The 16,827-nt window shown below is 46.2% G+C and overlaps 1 protein-coding gene across 9 annotated transcripts in view; it reads right to left on the minus strand.

Moving 5' to 3' along the window:
• Positions 1-16,827, minus strand: part of cux1a (cut like homeobox 1a) — a 177,821-nt gene that overhangs the window by 137,417 nt on the left and 23,577 nt on the right. The gene's annotated exons all lie outside the window — the stretch shown is intronic.

Here is a 16,827-nt window from a genome sequence, read left to right on the forward strand (position 1 = left end):
TCGGTTTACCATCAGTCCGATTGAAGCCTAGCAAACACTCATGTTAATGAATTCCAAAGAAATTAAAGTTAAGTCTACTGACATCTGGAAGAAAGATGTTTGTCACTGAACAAAATGGCAAAAGATGATTCACGGTAAGGTTTCAAGGAAATCTTAGCTGAAAGTCCAGAAGGAAATCAAGGAAAGTGCATGTCCAGAGGTCATATGGACATCCTTAGGGAGACACGTGAATGACCATAACCAAAACTAAAAGACAAGCCCAAAGCTATCACTGACCAGCAGCTCAGCATAAGGAGCAATCTTAGGAGCACAAATGAGAAGAATTATTCTGCCACCTGTTACAGCACCAACAGGAAGAGACTTGTATTTGCTGGGGACTGGAGAGGTCTGAGTTGTCTGTGGGGAATGTAAACACGCTGAACATCCAACACCGCCTGCTTCCACTCCGGCCCACAATACAGCAGTGCTACACTGAGAAAGAGCAGACGCTGACACTGCCCCAGAGTGAGCCAGACAGCCAGGACTCCGCACAGCCAAAACTCAGCCCTGCATGTTCTCTGACTGACCTCTGTGCCAAGAGAATTACAGAGCTGACTCTCCGTTGTGAACACTGTGTTAAAGATCACCACTGCAATACACCCCACTGCGTGAACACTGCTATGCTCTGCTCCAGACACCGTCAGTTACACTGCCACAGATGTATCCCAAACATCTGCTCTTGAAGCCTGACCTATCCTCCAGTCCCTTGACAAGGAAGGAGAAAGCACATCTGCACAAGACGCAGGGTATTAATGCACTCAGCAGACAAACTGGGGGGGACTACAGGACAGGGCGCTGATGAGCACATCAGGGCACCCCAGAACGAGCACAGCCACAGGCTAGCACAGGCCACAGACACACAGCCAGCCTGCCCAAGGCCCTGGGACCCATTTGGAGAACCGAAAATTTGTGATGAAAGACTGGCGGAGTGAAAATGGGCGGATTTGTGGATGCTAACAAAATTATGCTGCCTTGCCATTAACAAGTCTCCTACTCCCTCTCAAAAAGGAAAAAAATCTTCCCCTAAGCTCCTGTCAAGTCAGACTCTTGAGACTGATTAACAGATGCTACTATTATGCCTATTATGCAAACAAAATTGGCTAATCACTTAAAATTGATTAGCGGGAGGCTTCTAAACCCTTATTCACCGCAGCTCCAGGCTCCTCACAGTCAGTCCATGGGAATACAGAGGATAATTAGATTTTTATCAACAGGAATGTAGAGCTTTCCTCCCGCCCAGCACTGTGCGCCCCTACAGTACAAGGCAGGTCCCACAGTGCACATACATTAAAGACACCTTCCATCTCCCTGCCACAGTGGTTTCGTTTGAATAACTTCACAAGAATGAAGACAAGAGTTTCTCTCTTTACACTCTGCAACAATCCCACAAATGCTCACTGCTACCACCCTGCAGCCAGATACAAGGCATGAACCTTGGTAGATGGCCACTGTGTCACTTACAGTTTCAGGCTGTGAGGAGCACCGCCACAGCAAACACATGATAAAGATCACAGAGAGACATGTATCACAATTTTAAAAACATGCACTTTCTGAGATGAAAAGTCTGCTGAAGACTTGCACACTTTTCACTGCAGTGGCAGTCACAGTGTGAAAGCATTTTGACTTGCCTCTGCAGCAGTTGATCCCCAGAGGACTGAAACATGAGACTAAGTAAGAGTGGCTCAGAGGTGGAGCCAGGCCGTTCTTGAGAGCAATGTGCTTCTCCTGCTCTGGCCTCAGACAACCCCGACCCTTTAGGTTCTGCAGGAGTCTTCAGTCACTGGCTACAGATCACTTTCTTCGTGAATAACGAAGTCACAAACTGGGTGGGAAAGGTAACTGATTTGAAAAGTAGAGAGCCCTGGAGCTCTCCAGGAACAGGGCACGAAGGTGCCCAAAAAGTCAGGGGCTACAGGAAGGATCCCACTTGCTCTGTGCCCGGATTATCCAGGCACGCAGCTCCCCACCTCCCAGCAAAAAAAGAAGCTCCGCAGCCTCACAAGGAGCACAGTTTGTATAAAAAGACCAAAATGTACTCTATAATAGCTTTATAATTTTCCTAATGGAAGAATTTCGCTGGCTCAGGCAGTGGTGCTTGTCTTAGTTAATTTGTTCAGTAGTAAACGCTGATGGAACAGATTACCATGCTCCCTCGAGAGCTCGCCTGTGCCAGATGCTATCAGCTGCATATGCAACGGGAAATATTATAAGGCCATTTCTACACAGCTTCCACCGAAACCAGAGTACATCAGCGTTTTACTCGAATTAAAGGCGAGGTAATGAAGTGCCGGGTTGCCGATGCTCACAGACTCCCCCCCAGACAAACTGGATCGCCTTCCAAATTAAATTTCAGACTCATTAGGAGGAGGAGAGGGTTGGAGGAACAGTACGTTAGCTTGGCTGCGACACCAATGAAGAAAACCTACTTTCTCACAGTCTAGAGCGGCCTGGGATGGCAGTGTGAAACTAACACAGATAGGCTGCTTGTAAACCAAAACTACAAAAAGAAAAATCAGTCGCTTGAATATTGAGAGTAGGTTACAGCTGCACCGACTCGGGTTATGGAAGAACAATTCAGAAGCAAATGGAAGAACTCCTGCTGCTCCAAATCAAGCCTGGCAGGTGGAAACGAACGTACCCGATTCACCTGGCGAGAACGGGTTCTGCACTCACACTCAGTGTCGTCAGGATCCCACTCAAGCAATCAAAGCTACGTGTTGGTAAATTAAAAATGTTTAACCGACTGCGCAAGCAGCCCCACCTGAAAGCTAATAAACCAACGTGTGAGAACGCAAAATAAACACAGAAATGTAATTTCTGAAAGAAAACTCAGTACCTCCACCTGTGCAACAGGGGCACACATCCTCACCTTACCTCCCACCTGAAGTTATTTTCTGTGGGAACAGCGCTTTTAATGAAGGAAAACGGGGACTCTCATTACATGTGGCGAGCTTGAATCAAGGGGCTCGTTCGGCTAGTTATAGAACATCATGTTACACACACTCTCCGAGGAAACCGGACAGCGCTGACTTCTCCCAGCACGGGGCCAGCCTGCTGGCACAGTGGGAACTCACTACAGCTGGGAAGGGGTTCTGTGTGAACTGGGCTGAGAGGTGCCTGACAGCCGAGTAGGGAATCCCAGCAAGGAACAAGCTGCACTCACCACACCCGTTGTTTTATTCTGGAAAACCCTCTCGAAGAGAAAGGGTGCTTTACTTTATTTCTTATAGAAATAAAGAAAGGAACAGTGCATTACCTGATACATTACCAATACTGGGTATGTGACGTAACCCACTTCTCCAGATTCGCTTGAAATCATAACGTAAAATGACTGTTACTCCAGAGATCAGCACTCCTCTGTCTTATACAGCTGTTACACTGTCTACAAACTGAACACATCCTTGGCTGGAGCGTTGCCTCAGGAACATCACCCTGCGGTTCCGCTTTCTGGCAATAAACAGACTCCCGAGTTGAATCTGTGATGTAGGCGAGATGGAGAAATGGACAGAAACCTGCTGGGTTAGAACCTAAGTGGTGGTATGCCCAGTAAATCAATATTTTTAAAAAACAACAGAGGGCTCTGTGATTTCTCCGTGTGTCACGAGAGATACAGTACACAGATTAAAACAACTATCCAATCTAGTTGCAATTTAAACAGCTGCTGCCAATGTCAAATCAACTAAATTGTTTGCCTAAAATAGCCAGTAAAGTGACATAATAGCTTTTATCAATGCCTATTAGGTTTTCAACGTGCGCCAATTCTAGGCAGAGCTGCTTTGTTTAATGGGGCCCCTGTCCTTTTTAATCCATGCTTGTGTTTTTTCCCCTAATGTTCTGCCACTATTTACACAAGATTTGATACCCAGAACAATCGAGTTCTGATAACACCTCACAATGCTGTGCTTTCTGAAACCAATCTATTATTTTAACCTTTCTTTCCAACACATGAAGGGAAATTCAACCTTCACTTTCACCCACGTTCTCAAACGCTTGGGTCACACAGGCTGGATCACTTGCAAGCAGCGAGGATTTCTGAAATAACTTTTTCTTTCAAAGAAACGAAGCTCTTTTTTTCCATTCTATAACCCAAACAAACATCCAGGAATCACACAACCTCGAAGGCTTTCCGTCTTGCCCAGCAGCAGTAGTTGAGAAACTGTCTTCCTTCTTCTCGAATTACATTTTAGTGACTGATTTTGCGATCTGGTGGATAAGTCGCAAATAGACACTGGAGACCAACGGGAAAAGAGAGTCTGGTCTGGCTGAGCTGATCCAGCCTGCCACCCAACACACACGCTGAAGCACAGGGCAATGCTCATGGCTCCTAACCTCTCCTCGCGTGTCCATTTCCAACTTCAAGACTCAGTCAGCTTGTTTGAATAGGGAAGAAAACAATCAAGACATGTTTGTTTGCGATGCCAGACCTTGAAGTAATGGAAATTTTCCATGGTCTGACGCCATTAGTCAGATTTTATTGCTCAAAGAGCAACATCTCTGCACCTACCGCCACGCTATATAACCCCCCAACCTCCAAGCTCTAATGATGAGTCTACAGCATCTTGGGCTCTGCCAGGTTGTCGGTATGTTCCTTGGCCCTGATCTGCCCTCCCGCCATTAGGAGAACTTCAGAATGAGTCTCTTTACTCAACGTTTTCAATTGGGTTTGAATCAAATGAACGGATCAGCAACTGAGCACACATGCAAATGCATTCCGAATTCACAGTGATGGAAAAGAAAATAGGGTGCAGTATGCACATTTGCAGACATGGTAAACTGCACCCTACACCATGAGAAACTGCCGGATCTAGCTCTTTTTTAAGACTTCAGGTGTGGACTATGAATGTGGCTTCAGTCAAATGCCTCACGTCCACAGAAATTCTAGGAACAGACACAATGTGTATCACATGGACTAGGGCATGAGGACTGAATCTCATCAAGAAGCAAATGTAATGAAGCTCAATAAAACCTACATCACCTTTTAGTTCTCTATTTGTTTTGTTTTTTTCTTTAATGGTTTCAGATAGAGCAAGAGTGTTGTAATCAATCTTAAACACCTAATAAGGAATTCAGTTCAATTTCCTATTGTGCTGTAAAACTACCATGTATATGACGCAGCTACCCATATGAAACAGTAGTACAATTAAAACTAGTCAAACACACTTTTCAATTTAATTTACTATACTGATGCATTTCCAAACATCAAAAACACAAAATTAACTTTGAACATATTGCATTTTAAATTTTGACATCTGTGATATCACCCAATCAAAACAAGGCCACTTAAAAGTAGTGCCAAGTTCAAGTAGTGCCACACAGCACACAAAGGGCCTTCTGAACCACAGTTAAACAATTAGAACACTGCTGAAGACACAACAATCACATTAATGTTCCACTGACAAAACCATGCAGGAATCCAAGAACCGGCTATTTCCACAAACAAAATCCAAAAGCATCAAGATCAAGCGCCTCCTTTATTCGATTGGTCCATCGATGTACCCCTCTAGGAGCAAGAATGTGTACCCCAGCAGCAGAAACACCTCTGCCTCTGTAAAACCAGCGACACATCAGGGTGATCTGGCCCAGAATATAAAGCCTAAAGTCTTCAAGGCCAGAGCATATCTTAGCCTCTAGCCCTAGGATGAGACAATAACAGTCCATTACAGGTAACCCTCAAACACTGGTACCCATTCATAGAGTTGGGCTAGAACAAAGTAAAGTAACTGGGGTGCACCACCTCACCTGTGGCAACATCCATACTAGGGACATAAGCCAATGGCCATATAGCAGGAAGTCCAAAGTTCCAACCTGTAACCTGGAACACCCCACACTCTCAGCAAGAGTCTTATCTTACACACTATAATTCAGAATTGTGCCCTCAGAGGCGTTTTAAGAATTAAATCATTTACCCGTATATCTGTGGTTCAGGTCCATCAGCCCTCCACCTTCCTCTCTTGGCTAAAGGTTGCTGGGTTCAGATTCAGACATGCCTGGGCAGTGGTTAATGCTTACTCCTTTCAGGAGTCATCACGAGATGACCACTATGTGAATGCTACAGAAAATCAGGCCCAGCTTCCCATTCTGAAGATTGGCACCCACCGAATACAAGACACATTTTAATTATAAATTAGATCAAGCGCAGTTTTACTGGGGTTCAGAATTTAGAACACAAGGAGCAAAGAGAATAAAGACCAGCTGTTAAACATGCTTTACTGATGTAATGCTGATGTACATTAACATCAGAAATAGAAAGTCTACCTAAATCACAAGAAGCCCGTGATTGACTGTTTTTTGCTTTAAGGCTTTGGCGCAGTATTTGTTGTTTTATAATATCTGCGTTGTGTGCTGCTTGTTTACACGCAAGCGTTATGTATTCGCTGTAATCAGTCTTTAATCACAAGCTTTATAGAGTGCTCTTCAGTTGTTAAGGATTTGGTGATTAGGAGTGGAACAGTGAAGTCTCTTTAGGACAGAGCTTTATTAGTGCGAATTAAACAGTCCTTTCAAACAGCCTACTCCAGTCCAAAGCTGCAGAAATCCATCCACAGGGACCGCGATATCAAAAGGCATTTCATCCGTAATGACTAGGGACTGATTCTTTTTCTTCCCTGACAAGATTTGGAATCTCTCCATTTCTGATTTAATATGCAACAAGAACAGTGATTTGCTTCAATTCTTTTCAAGCTTGTATGACAGCATATACTGTATATACCAAGCCTTTCACACAACTCTACACACCAGATAGCTGGCTTTCTTGAGAGGTTTAAATGATACAGTCAGGCCTGCTTATTAACTGATCTTGATTTTCAAAATTTTCAAAGCAAATACAAACTGCAACACAGACAAGCTCATCATAACCGACATGACAACACACCCCTTTGTAGATTTCCTCAGCCCACCCCGGACTCAAAAGGATTCTCCTGCTACCTCTGAGAGACCGAGCTACTATACCAAACAAGACCCCTGGGATTTGCCAAAGGCAAGGACTTAGGTTCACAAACACGCCGTGTCCAGGGACCAAATTAAAACAAAACCCACACCGCTGAAGAAACAATAGCGCAACTGGACCAGCTGTGGATGGTAACAGACAAGAATCGTCCCTCCATGGACCTCCATGAAGACAGGTTTGGCTCTGAGGGTGCTCGTACTTTTTTCATTCGCTGGTGAACGTTCCCCTCCGGCCTTCAGTTCCAGGCCTCGCGCTCCAGCGGCGGTTTAGCAGCTCATCTCTAGTTACAGATTCGTCACTGCTCACACAAGGCGGCCCGCCGGCCCTGCCATAGAGCTGGAACACTGCTGGCTGCTTGTTGTGAGCTCCTGCGCCGCCTGCCCCCCACCCTCTCTGATGCACACGTTCCTCGAATACTTTCCAGGCTTTGCGGCGACTAATTAGAGAAATTATACAGTCTGCTACAAGAGGGAACTTTAACTGGAGCCTGGGCCCAATCTCAAATTTATCGAGGCTTTGACAAAAAGAGGGTTGTGGGGCAAGCCTTTATAGCTCAAAACCCAGCAAAGGCAAAACTAGCATTTTAAAAAGAGACTGGTTTGAACTTGCGAGTTGTTCTAAATAACGAACTACACTCTGAATTCAGTGAATCGATGTGAAGCCAACACAGCCCGTACGAGCAGTAGCGCTGAAAAAGCAGGCATTAAGAGCTGGCTTGCAATACGAAGAGTGCTTGTGTGGATTTTATGAGCAGCTGTTCCAAATTATGCTTCTGATACAAGACCATTTCTATCACACTGCCAGGCATACATCTAATTTACACATTGCATTCGAGCCTTTTCTTTAAAAAAAGGAATTTTACCATTTTTTTAAATGCAGTGATATAACAGAAATAATCAGATTCTAGGGTCCCCCAGGAAATCATCCAGTAAACTCCTTGGTGAACTTCTGTGGGTCCACCTTTGCTCATAACTACAAATAGGCAGTCATCTTTAAGCCATCATTTTAAAAAGCTTTACCAACATGTTAGAAGCATCTGGCTCTACTGAAGTCCTTAAACAAGAAGCAGACACCCCACGTCTCCTAAAATGAATGCATTTAATTTCTAAGTAATTGCTTGTCATCCTAATCGTGATCGTTTGAGATCATCAGGATCTCAAAGGACTCAAAAAGGCCTCAAAATAAAGCTACGTAGAACAAACTGCCTGCTCAGAAGGAGGAATGGGATAGATTAGGTTCAGGATTGTTCTCAGATGTGACTGTACCTTTACAACCGCTAGATGCATAGTCACTGCAGCAAAGTCTCTGCTGTGCCTGAATGGCACAAAACCAAATCCAGGCACAGACGTCCAGAAAAACTGCCTCCTAGCCTGTTGCTTGCTGCCACTCCTGCGACACGTTCATCTCCCACTGGCACTCAAACGATCATCCAGTGACCTCAGTCCAGACACTCCTAGACACTACTGGAGATGGAGCTGGCGACCGACAGCATGAAGGAAGAGAGGGAATGTCAGGCCTCTGGGCCCCAGGAAAACCATCTCACCCAGCGCAAGAGAGGCAGCGATAATCGGGGACTCAGCTGTTAGTATGGTGGAAAATAAAGAGGCAAAAAAATCTGTGCTTCAGTATTTTATTTTTGGGATACTTTGACTTTTTACTGAAGTGTGTGCTCAGAAAACATTGTGCATGGGGTACCACCACACTTCCCAGATGGAGCGCAGTGCTCACTGCTGCTCTGCACCGACTCGGGTGAGAGCCAGGATTACTGATGGAATAAACCAAATCATAAAAGGGGGGACAGCACTTTAAGCAGTCTTACTTCTGTTAGTGGTAAGGGTAAGAAAACAACACTTACAAGGACTCAAATTTCCAGACAGCTGTTGTTGAGGTTCCTCATGAACAGTGTACAACATGAAAGTGTTACAGTTACTGCACTAGGTCGAAGAGACTTCTCAACTCATCACAGTCAGCTGCCACAGCCTCATCATTACGGTACCCTAGAGAAGACTGCTGGCAGATACTATTTGTGACAAAGGTAGATTAAAAGTGGTCCTGGTCTTTGTGCTATATCAGAGGATAGGGTTAACTTTAACATGTGCAATGAAGGAAACAGAGGAACAGGATTAACGCCATTTTTCTTTAACCCAAGACCGAGCGATGCCGCCTCTGACTGGCGCTGGCATGCAGAGCAGTGCCGGGCCTGGAAGGCAGGGTTTGCTTGGAAGGATCTGATTGGCTGCTGAGGACTTCATCGCCCCGTGTCTGTTGTGTCACAGGATTGCATCCTGTTTGCGGCCTGTTGTGTAACCAGGACCTTCTGCTCCTCTCAAGCCTCCTCAAACAACACTTATCTAGAGTATCCTTTCACTTTCCTGCTGTGCGGCTCCACCCCTCTGTATCCCAGTCCTTTTCCTACAGTTCAGAGCACCCATACCAGTTCCACACAGCTGGAAGAGGACAAAAGATAAGAACTGCAAAACTCTGGACTGCTCAATCTGCTATTTACTTCCCCTGCCTAAAGCTCACCAACCCTTCAGCTTGAAGCTAAAGCCTGCTTACTGACAATAGCTGGAATCCTTTTTTGTTTGCACAGAGTAAGTGTGGCTGCATTTCTCTGTTTTACTGCCAAGGAGGGTAATTAAGGAATCATCAGTTCCATTGTATTTGACTTTACCAACAGCAACTAGAACACTCCCATCTATGTAAAGAAAAGAATGCAAACTATTGTTGATCAAATACCCTGGCAATAAACAAGGGGCCACCCAAACAGTCATTCAGCTCAGAAAAGCCATCAGGGTGGCTCAGACTTGCAGGAGGAGAAAGTAAAGAATAGGCCAGCTTCTCACTGCCACCTCATCTTCTTCCTAGGACTTTCCAGCTGTTTACAGGATTGTTCTGCAGATCAGGAGTAAAGAAGCAGGCCTGGCAGGTGGCTAACGGCGATGGCACAGTGCCAGTCAGGCCCGGTGCCAGTGGGGCAGTGGCTGTGGTGGTGTCTGCCACTCCCAATACTGGGAACGGAACGACACAGGAACTGTCACTTAATGGGCTGGTGTGTTTGTGCTCACCCTGGGGGCAAAGCAAAATAAATCCTGAGTATCCTGATCGAGGTCAAGGCACCGTCAAAAGCCAACCCCTCGCCATCATGATGAAATTAAATTCATCCATCAAACTCCTTCCTTTATTCGATTTCCGCTTTGTGTAGCAACTCCTACTGTTCATGCTGAGGGACAGACTGGGTCCTTCGCTTAAGCCATTTCGTCCGTTCCAATTTCTTTCAAGCTGCAGGTTCCCATCGTAATAACTGGTCACGATGAAGCACAACATAATGTTCAATACTAATTTAGCATCACCTGACCATGCAAATGTACTCAAAATAAAGTAACGAGCTTGAAATATTCAGCAGCTGCTGTTGGCTTATGTAAGAGACTGCAGTCTCTGAAGCTTGAAATTGATCGAACTGTCAGGAAAATGGAAATGTTACCTCTTTCCCTGTGATATACAGCACCTGCCGTCTCACCCAAACGGTTTTAACAATAGCGTCCTTAAAATTATTTGACTTGTAAAAGTCTATGCCCCCGATCATTTCTGCCATCCATCACGTCCATGTCATTGCTGAACCCAAAGAGTGGGCTGTGGTGCCATGTGACTGCCATGACCAATCCTACGAGAGGCCGGGCCGGACCGTCGCCTCACCAGGAACCGACCGGAGCTCAAACCAGTGGGAGGGTAGGAGGGGCACTGTCGGAGCACCCTGCTCCGCTCCAGACCTCCTGGCACCTGTGGCAGAACGGCACTCACACTCGCGAGACTTAGAGACGCAGGAGGAAGAGACTAGATAAACACCCGTGGAAACTATGACAAATCCGGTAATATTCCCAACTGTCTCTAGGATCATAAACCCCTGGAGACAGACGCACTCTGTGTAAGAGCCCAGCGTGCGCCTGCCCGGAGCCAAGCTTAGGTCCCACAAAAGCACGGATTCAGAGCGAGGTGTTGCACACGAACAAGCAAACCATTATTACCGCGCACATTACAACACTATCTGATTTACGGCTACTGCTAATCCTACCCATATTTGCATCCTGACATGAGGGGAATGTTTATTCTGAACACTGAGGGTTCAGAATTATAATTGAATATTAGCATATTAGCATACCGGGCTTACAGCGTGCGAACAGAGAGGGCTTTTCTGGAGACAACAGGCAGTTAATTGTCAGGCAGTCGCTGCGTGACCTCGTTTGTGCGTGTGTGTGGAGTGCTCTCTCACGGCGCTGGAGCCCAGGCTGCGGCTGGCGGCCTGCCCGCCCCCTCCTCCCGTTTCTCACCCCTGTACTGTACGCCTGAGGTACAGTGCGCAGACGCGTAGGCTGAGAAGACCGCTCCAGGAGATCTGACGTTGATAGCACGACCAAAAAAAAAAAAAGAGGACGCCTACATTCAAGACGATGTGATTGAAGAGCACCCTGCACTCCACACGCGCAGCGCGGCGCTGGAGCCGAGCCTCCTGCAGAGCCGGCGGCCAGTAGCGACTGCGCTGCGGTCTGCGGTCAGCGTCAGGTTTCCTCTGCCACTGCTCCGCACTCTTCCTGCGAAGCGCTTTTGTTTCTGTGTTACAAAACAATTCAGACAAGGAGCCACCAGCTCGGGAAACGCGCATGAAAATAAACACACAAAATGCAAAAAATAAAGTCAGGTCTCAGCAGTTGACTGAAGCACCGAACACGCGCATCACAAGCACCACTTGCTGGGTTATATTTAGAGGTGAAATCTTCACAGTGTGAGCCAGAGGCTCTCCACTCTATGGAAACTCAAGAAGGCATTATCTTGTACTCGTGGGACTTTTTGCTTATCTTTTACAGGTTCCTGTCTGTTATCTCACTGTACTCAGACAGCTTATCAGGTGGTTTAAAAAAATTGTTTGTCTTTGATCAGTATTTTAAGTTATTTTCTAATAGCTTCTCTCGCAATTATTTCCAAACAGGTTAAAGAAGGAGACTAAGTTCTGTTCTGATCAAAAGGCAGTTCATGGACTGCCTTAATAAAAAGCCCTTATTTTGGCTCTGCATGTTTTTTGCAGTCCCCACCTGAGACACCTGGCCCATAGGTTCAGGGAACACGCCTTCACAAAACAAATGTCAAGTTTTGGTACAAACAGAAAATATTTTTTCTTGACAAGGGACGTCTATTTTATTTGCCAACACACCTCAGATAGTCTATGGCAACCACTGGAAAACCTTCAGTTCGTTGATTTGGTTACAGTAAGTAAACCTCATTACTGAGTGACCTCCCTCATGGTTCAGCTTTTTAATTCTCTGGGATCTGCTTGAGAAACCCAGCTCAGCTGGTCAGAAGAAACAGGGGATTTGATGTCAGTGAGACACGATCCCGCCCTGTTTCCATTTTTAAGAGCCAAGTGATAAAACCGTATAACCAGAGTTCAGAAACAACCATCAGGAGGCAGAAACTGGGGAGAGGAGTGCTGATGAGCTATGAAATGTTATGTGACACTTTAAAGCCAAACTTCATTGATTAATTAATGTGATTAAAACAACTTTAAGAGGACAGTGAACGGGAGGCGTTTATCCTTAAACACCAGTATATAGAAACAAGATCTGTATACAAAGGGAGGTTCAGACAACAGACGGCTTGCAGGTGCTTTAAACGGCTCAAACAGTGAACCAGCAGCAATTCTCAAGCTCATTTCAACGGGGAAACTGATTAAAAACGAAGGGGACAAGTGCAGAACTCGTGGCACAATGAGCAGCCTTGTTCCTTACAAAAGAGCAACAAAACGAAGAAGCACTTGATCACAGAATGAATTAATTCGGTTGTATCTTGAAAGGGATTCAAAGGCAGGATCTCTGATGAACATCAAAACAGAGGAGAAAACAACACAACGAACAAGCTCTCTGGAGATTAATTACAGACACAACATGGGATCCCAACTGCAGGAGACTTGAACTGTTTGGTCAGAAGTGGCTAATAGAGACAAGAGTGAGGCCACACAACTGACTGCTGGCCATCTGTAAGGTTAAGCCAATTAATGCATACTGTTGGGAGCCATGATAATAACAACAGTAATAAAAGGAAAAACACATTATGAAACAGTTCAAAGAGCTTCTCACAACAGCCATTTCAAAATCCCGCTGCACACTTAAAGCTCGGCTAATTATTGCGCTGATCGTGTGGGCTCAGATTAATGCAGTGAAAAAAACCTTTCCTCTATCCACCAGAGGTAAAGTGTTATTCCAGCTGACTGGCTGAGACGAGCCCTTATCTGGAGCCCTGCGCCGCCTCCTCGCTGAAGAGGAGAGCTCTGCTGGAGGAGATGGATTAGCCCTGTGACGAGCGCCATCAGATAAAATCCAACAGAAAATAAAAGACCCCCCCGCCCCCCCAACACACACTGGAGGTACACCGTAGCTACAAGGCAAGACCCGTATACGCTTTTGTCAGGCGCCCACTGAACGGTCTCGCAGCTTATCGGCCTAGACCGGCTCTCACTTCTCCCCTCGCCGATCGCCACTCTTCCAGTCCACAGGCAGAAGCAGAGGCTCACGGCAAGAGTCAGGTTTTCTCTGATGCTCACAAGACCGCAGTCACCTTTTTGTGTGCCTGTTACTGCGCATCCAACAAACACCCAGTGAGGTTTACAGCCCTGCGGCCCAACGATCAGTGCACTCTGAACAAACATGCACTCAGAAGCCGAGGAGCTAGATCAAGGAACAAATAAAATGGAGTAAAAGATTCCACGTCTTACTCTGTGCCTCAGATCACCTTATCAGAGCTGAAACTTATATACACATCTATACACAAACCCCGCAATTAAAACAGACCACGGTTGACAATTTCTAAGCGACGGCCAAACGTGATTAATGGCCAAGAATAAACAAACCCCCTCCAAGTCTATTCCATATTAATGAGAACAGTCCATCAGTAATGATTACTTCACTTAACACGCTTCACAAACAGCAGCCTTTTGGACCCTGGCACAGCTCAGGGTGCTTATTGTAGAGTGGCCTGCGCGTTTAAATAATTGAGTGAGCTATTTTACACACCCTGTAGACTGTTCCTTCTTTCACAGCAGCGCAGTGTCCTGGTTCTGTGTGGTTAGATGTACAGTATACTGGTGGCTATTGTAAAAGCACTACATTCATCTCACTTACCACCTGAGCTGTGCCTGAACCAAGGCCTCCAGGCTGGGCTCACCTTCGCCAGTTACTGCTAGCAACAGCTGCTCATGGGAAAACCGCCCAGAGTAACACAGTGAACAGCCAGGAGAATCAGAGAGCCCCCTGCCTCTTTATTACATAAATACATTTTCTGTTGCTGCACTGAAGGGCAAATGGCTAAAAACTGTTTAGACCAAATCCTATAAGATACAGCAACCCATGATTTGACAAGTGTAGATCAACACACCTGTTACTCAACAAGAAGATGGCAAAAGGCAGCTGGGAAGTGTAAAGCCACCCTCAGGGGAGACCCCTCTGGAGATCCAGCCCCGGGCCTCCAGCTTTGTGGCGAAGCCCAGTGAGGTGGGGGTGCGTGCGATTCTGGGGAATCAGCAGCTTCACCGCTCCACCTGAGACAGCCTTTCTTTCTGAAACGGACACCAGCGTCTTTGCTATACATTACACACACCCGTGGGCTGAGTGGCAGGACCTGAAGCTAAGGAGCACATCAACCCAAACATATCAACTCAGTCACAAGAGCCTTATATAACTCGCTGCTGTGGAGTCTGGACTATGGGTATCGAACCCTCTCCACTTACACGTCCGTAATAATCCATCACAAAAGTGAACTGCTCCTGCCTGAACCCGCTCTTTAAAAAAATGGACTGTAAATATCTCAGGATTTAGTAAGATAAAGTACTTTTTCCCATTGTAAGATTAAGAACCTACATGGGGAAATAACCAGAAGCAGCCTGGCTTTGGGACAGCAGGTGACACTTCGGACAATCTGGCTGTGACAGAAAAGGGCTCGAGCGCTCTCAGGCAGAAAAGGAGCAGCAGCACCCTGAGGCCAGGCAGAGGTCACACCTGTTCTAGAGGAGCAGGCACAAATCAGCTCTCAGGTCAAGCTTCATTTTAATATTCCTTCATTCCACAATTAATTTCTTTCTCGTAATTTTTGCTCAAGTAAATAATCACAGCAGCTCACGCTGCACGCCAGCGACGCCGATTTGAAAGTAAATGTAATTCTGGCGGGTGATGCAGGTAGATGTGAATTGTTAGTGGCAGAACAGACCCAACGCTGGCACGAACGCTGAAACAACAGCTAATCAATCAGCCACTTGTGCTGCTCTCTAGTCCCCCAAGGGCTGAGTGGGCCAGTATGCTTTTTATAATTCATCTAGAGCTCTTAAGAAAAGCATTCATTTTCCTGTGCCTGGACAAGGCGTGTGAAGGAAGACAAAGCTGGGTACATTTTCAAGATCTGCTCCAAGAGTGTGGCGAGACAGATTCCTGGTCCCCCCACACACACTGTCACCCAGGCCCTTCCTACATCTCCTACACTTACAACCTTCTCCCATTACACTGCTCTCTCGGTGCACCACAGCAATTTGGAGAGGCAGTGAAGCAGTAAGAGACTAGACACTACGACAAGAGAAAGGAGCACAATGGTGAAGAACTGTTCGAGAGAAAATACTGCCAATATCCAAGGAGCTGAGGAGGACAGGTCTAAGTCAGGCATGGAAACTGCACTGGAAAAGAGATTAATCATACCCATGGGCCTGACTCAGACAGGGCCAGCTCATAGCCGGGTCTTCTCCTGCGGGGGGGGCACCACCACCTGCAAGTCACTGGCCTGCTCCTGCAGCTGCCATTTGGGAAATTGCACCCCTGCACCGCTACCCCCGACAAGTCTGGGCCTTTTCCTGCCCTCTAATTCACTTTGCTTAAGAGGCTCTTTCACAGACGCTGGCTCCTGCTCGTCAGCAAGCCTGCCGCGCTCCCAACCAATTAGCTGACCGCTCATCAAAACACAGAGGGAAGTCGACTTAAAACCAGCTGAACGACGGCCTGAATTCACAGAAAAACAAAAAAAGAAACCTTTAACTCAGCAAAAACATTCAGGAGTTCAGGAGCTGAACCACTTGCTGATTCAGGGCTGGGGGGTTTCTATTTTTAGGAAGACGTTCAGGTTCAGATGAAGGCGTTCAGGCCCTCACAGTGCTGTGTGTTGAGCGTCCCTCCAGTGGGAGCAGGGACGAAGCCAGCTTGCCACACTTCAGCTTCAAACTGTTGAAGGAAAGCTTCCATTTCCTACACTTTCCACTGCACTTGTGCTCACAACGAAGAACTCGCTTGGGTTTGGGCCGTTCAATATTTACCACATCTCTCGACATCGCCCTCACATGCTCAATATACTTGGGCATCTCGGGTAAAAAGAGATTTTCTCGTTTCCCGTGGACATTTAAATTATTGCTTGTATCACTACCTCAGAAAGTTTCAGGCTCCTCGAAAGCCTTGCGTAATTACTGAGGTTTGAAAATACTGCATTTGGAATTGCATTGTCTGTGATCTGTTAACCCACAAAAACTATTTTCTTTGATAATAGCCCTGTTCTTTGTGCATCACTTCTGTGTGGCACTCGCACCCTGTCTTAGCCAAGAGAACGGTCTTTATAAAATGATCTACTGGAAGACAAGATGCTGAAAATAGATCAAAGTGTATAACCTCCCAGCCTTTACAATGCTGTCATTGCTGAATGTCTTGTCGTTGGAACACGGGCGGCCCAGTGGATCATGGATCATAGTCCCTCTGTATACCACTCTTTCTGCCACATCAGTCCAGCGTTTGGCCAGTGCCAGTGCTTGCCCCAGAACACTGGAACAC

The sequence above is a fragment of the Atractosteus spatula genome, chromosome 27, assembly GCF_055471065.1.
Source record: "Atractosteus spatula isolate fAtrSpa1 chromosome 27, fAtrSpa1.hap1, whole genome shotgun sequence".
NCBI lineage: Eukaryota > Metazoa > Chordata > Actinopteri > Semionotiformes > Lepisosteidae > Atractosteus > Atractosteus spatula.